The sequence below is a fragment of the Marmota monax genome, unplaced genomic scaffold, assembly GCF_021218885.2.
Source record: "Marmota monax isolate L192 unplaced genomic scaffold, Marmota_monax_Labrador192_F-V1.1 WCK01_AAM20220418_F8-fsc00179, whole genome shotgun sequence".
Classification (NCBI taxonomy): domain Eukaryota; kingdom Metazoa; phylum Chordata; class Mammalia; order Rodentia; family Sciuridae; genus Marmota; species Marmota monax.
In genome coordinates, this window is record NW_026695200.1 from 4,913,860 (window position 1) to 4,919,088 (window position 5,229).

Consider the following 5,229-nt stretch of genomic DNA (forward strand, 5'->3'; position numbering starts at 1 on the left):
ATGAAAAGGAGAAAACAACATGAAGCAGTAAAGTCCTAGAATAGGATATTAGACAATAAAGAGAAGTTTTTGCTGCTTTTTTGTTTTTTTCTAAAAGCAGAATATGATATTATCTTGATGGCTTAAATTTTAACCTAAAGGAAAGAAATTTGGAGAAGATTTCTTTTTCTTTATTCAGCTCAAAGTTATCATTTAAAATAAATTTCTCTAATCCTTCCCTTTATCCTCTTGTCTATCACTTATTTTGTACATCCAAAAGTTCTTGTTACTTTTATAGGACAAATTAGTTGTTTATTTAAATTCTCCCACAACCAGCACTGACTTCTTCAAATATTAGGTATGTTTACATTGGTACTATTGATATATCTTTTCTATAAATGCCACATCAATATAAATTCTCCAATAGATATGATCATATTGCTTTAAGGGGTCTGAGTGCAGAGGCCAGGGTTTGGGCTCTGAAATAATGAAACTTGTAGTATTGGACTGGTCCCCAAGATTCTGACACAGAGTGCCCAAAACCATTATAATTTATGAAGTGACATGAGATAGAGGAATGTTTTCTTGTAATATTTGGTCTTTGACTCAAGTTCTTGACTCAAGTTTCCTGAGACTTTTGCAATTTAATGAGTGAGGGTGTAAGGGTCCGGCGAACGTCGGAGGAAGAGACCACCAAGAGACTGGCTCATGCAAGAGCAAAAGGGGATTTATTGAGGATCCAATCCAGCGCGCTGGGGCTCCGGGCTCACTCAAGAAGGGAGAGAGGCCAAGAGCCCGGAGCAGAGGTTAAGCAGTGCTTAAGTACACTTTTTGGGGAGGGCGGGGGCTCTGCATCATCAGAGCAAATCATCATGAGGCGCGGGAAAATTGAACAACAACTCTCAAACTTGATTAGCACATTCATTGGTGGGCGGGAGTGATAGGTCAATCTTAAGAAGGGGGGGTACATTCAAACTGATTGGTTTGGGCCCTGAGATGCCTATGTGCCAAGCTGCACAGGGTCCTAGGTTATTAAACAACTAGATGGTCAGGGGGAATATTTACTGGGCAGTCCGGGAATTGTCCTAACAGCTACAGGAATTTCAGGTTTTGGGTCCTTTACATTTTAACTCAGGCTTTGCAGCTTAGAAACTTTACAACACCCGGTCTTTTACACTTTAACTTCAATTTCTTTTACTCTTACAAAAGGAACATTTTATTTGTTCTGAGGCAACTATTGGTAAACTCCTAAATGGGGATAGGGAATCAGAATTTCATGTCATAATTAATTAGTATCTTGGAAATTCAGCCCCACTCATTATTTGGAGAGTTGGAAGACATGCTGAGAATCAAGCTGTTGACTATACTTGCATGATGAAGCCTCAAAATATGGGGTTTCAGGAGCTTTTGGGTTGTCAAACAAGAATGTATTGACATGCTGTGAGTGTGTCAATGAGGATAGAAGCTCTTGCAGATGGAGCTTCAGTCTAAGTATCTCTTAGACTATTCATTTGTGTTATTTAAAATATTTTATAATAAATAAGAAATGTTAAATTGTTGCCAGCTGGCTGGACTGGCAAGATGAGCTGGTTTCAAAGGAGCTGGCTGTAACAATAACTAAGAAAATGGTGAAGAAACCATGCAGCACACAAACATGGGTTTCTAAGATCAAGGGTGGGACTGCTCTGTGATCCCCAATGGTCAGCTCCACACTGGGCAGTGCTGGAAAAAGTGTGCACCAGGATTACTTTTATTTTATAGGGGAGACACACACAAGGGAGGTTCAGTGGAGTGTTCTTTACCAGATAAGGCAAGCAATAGGGGTTTTTTAAGAGAGAGAGAGAGAGAGACAGACAGAGAGAGAGAGAGAGAGAGAGAGAGAGAGAGAGAGAGAGATAGATAGAGAGAGAATTTTTAAATATTCATTTGTTTTCAGCGGACACAACATCTTTGTTTGTATGTGGTGCTGAGGATCCAACCCAGGCCCCACGCATGCCAGGTAAGTGTGCTACCGCTTGAGCCATATCCCCAGCCCCAAGCAATAGGGTTTTGAAGGTGAAGTATTGCTTTGTAATGTCTTGTGGTGAGCAGATTGATTGACATCTTGGAAGACAGACCCATCTCAGATGCTAAATGGGATCAGAGACAGAGGAGAGGAAAGGCACATTTACATCACAGAGTCCAATCAGTGCACAATGCCAGACCAGTCCCCTCATACACTCAAATACCCTCAGCTCACACACACACAGCTGCAACATTAAGTAATCTGTTTTCCTGGCTTCTGTGAACTACTTTAGCAAACTGAACATGACATAGGAATCATAGGAACCCCTGAATTGTTACATGGGAATCATGGGAACTTCTAATTTGTAGCCAAGTTGAGCAGAGGTTATTGATAACTTGGGAACCTACTGCTTGAATTGACATCTAAAGAGAGTAGAGTATTCTTGTAGGATTAATCCTTTAGCCATAAAGTTTGCATTAAATTCAATGTCAGAATTGAATTATGCCAAGAATATAAGTAAGAATAAATGTTGGCAAGGAAGTGGAGGAAAGAGTACACTCATATCTTGTCAGTTGGACTGCAAATTGGTGCAACCACTCTGGAAAGCAGTAAGGAGATTCCTCAGAAAACATAAAATGTAACTACCATTTGACCCAGTTATCCTTCTCCTCAGTTTATACCCAAAGGACTTAAAGTCAGCATATTATAGTGACATCATCACATAAATATCTATAGCAGCTCAATTAAAAATAGCTGAGCTATGGAACCAATCTAGGTGGCCTTCAACAGATGAATGTGATTTAAAATTTTTCTTATTTGAAAATTAAGTCAGCTTGACCCTATTTTGCTCAGACATCTCAGTCTGCACAAAATTGGCCCCCTTTTCTGCATAAGACCACTAACATAGAAGCTGAGTATGTATAAAAAGGTGCCAATTCTGAGAACTTGGTGCTTTCCACTTTATGAAATGTGTCTTATGATTGTACTTGTTTCTCCAATTCCCCTTCTTTGTGGTTTTTTTGTTTTTAAGCTGTCCCCCCCGCCCACACACACACACCAGAGTTCAGTGTCTTGGGCTTCAAAATTTTACTTTCTGATCTCTTGGCCCTAGACAGAATAATTCTTTTGTCTCTGTTTCAAAAGACCCAGAGGTTTTTTTTTTTTTTTTTTGGGGGGGGGGAGTGGTGGTAAAACTGTGCCTTAACAAATGGATAAAGAAATATACAAAATGGAATATTATTCAACCTTAAAGAAGAAGGAAATTATGGTATTTGCCAGTAAATGCAAGGAACTGGAAACTATCATGCCAAGTGAAATAACCAATCCTAATAAATCAAAGGTTGAATATTCTCTCTGATATGTGAATGCTGACTCACAATAGGTGGGGGTTGTGGAGGAAGGATTGGAGGTTCAGTGGATTGTACTGGAGTGGGGGTGGGGTAGGGAGTAAGGGATGGAAATGGGAAAGACTGTAGAATGAATCAGACATAACATTCCTATGTTCATGTATAAATATATGACAGTGTAACTACACTGCCTGTACAACCACAAAAATGAGAAGTTATGCTCCTTGTATGTATGATATGTCAAAATACATTCTTCTCCTGTTATGCTTGAATTCGGGACCCCCCAAAAGACCACCAGAGACCAAGATCAATGTCAGCAGCAAAGAGGTGTTTATTGCAAGCTAGGTTGGTCCTCTGTGCACACACAGCAATTGGTGATGCTGAGAGGCCCCGAGCCCAGGGTTTGCAGCAGTTTTATACTCTCTTTGGGGAAGGCAGGGACTTCACATACATCATAGCATCTCTAAGCAAATCATCACACACCATGGGAAAATCATAAAACAAATCTAAAACATGATTAGCACATTCTCTGGTGGGAACAAGTTGGGTAAGGGTGATTGGTTAGTACAAGAGGGGGATTCATTTGAACTGATTGGTTTAAGCCACAAGGGGAGTACATGCTGAAATACATGGTTTCCCAACATGTTATCAACCACCATAAACTACTGGGATGGTCATCTGGCATCCCAGGTATTTTCCCTGTCTCATGCAGATTGGTGGTTGCTAAGGGGTTGCTATGGGTCCTCACCTAGCCTGACTGATCTCTCCTGTTATTTGTAGATAAACAACTCAGCAGGGTGGGTATGTGCCTAGGAGTGCTCTGTGGGTCTTTCTGTAAGGGTAAAAGAAATTGAAGTTAAAGCATAAAAGACCGGGTGTTGTAAAGTTTCTAAGCTGCAAGGTCTGAGTTAAAATGTAAAGGATTAGGTATTGTTAGGTTTCTATGCTACCTGCAAAACCTGAAATTTCTGTAGCTGTTAAGACAATGCTTAGAACCGCCCAGTAAACATTTCCCCTGACTGTTTGGTTGTTTAATAACTGAAGGGCCCTGTGTGGTCGCACATAGGCATTGCAGGGCCTGGACCAATCAGTTTAAATGTAACCCCCTCCTTAGGAATGACCTATCACTCCAGCCTGACCTGTTCCCACCAATGAATGAACTAATCATGTTTAGGAGTTGTTGTTCAATTTTCCCATGCCTCATGATGATTTGTTCTGATGTATACAAAGCCCTCCGCCCTCCCCAAAAAGTGTACTTAAGCAATGCTCAGCCCCTGATTGGTGCTCTGGGCTGCTTTCCCTTCTTGAATGGGCACGGAGCCCCAGCATGCTGGTTCAATAAATCCCCTTCTGCCAATTGCATGAGTGGTCACTTGGTGGTCTCTTTCTCCGACATTTCGCGGGACCCTTACATTTCCAAGGACAAGGGTCATGCCCCCTTCCTTGGACAGGCTTTGCTCTGAGGTAGAGACTGGTTTCTCACTCTCATGTCTAACTAAAAAGAACAAATAAAAATTTAAAACAGAATTGAATTGAATTGAATTTTAGAACAACCTGTTGTTGAGATACTTGGATGTGCTCTGTGTTTAGAATATATTGGAGAACACTGCTTCCCCCCCACCTGTTATATGGTTGTTATAAAATGTAAATGGAAAGATAGTTTTCTATTTATTTCATCTTACTTAAGTATCCTGATAGGAATGTCACAATTGGTAACTCTTTGTTTTGTGATAATCTATGAATCTAGGTAAGAAGAAATAAGGAGCTGAGCAGTGACTCACTCCCATAATACTACTTACTCAAGGGTCTGAGGCAGGAGGACCACAAGTTCTAGTCCAGCTTTGACAACTTACCAAAACCCTGTCTTAAAAAAACATGGGTTGGAAATAGCACTCAGTA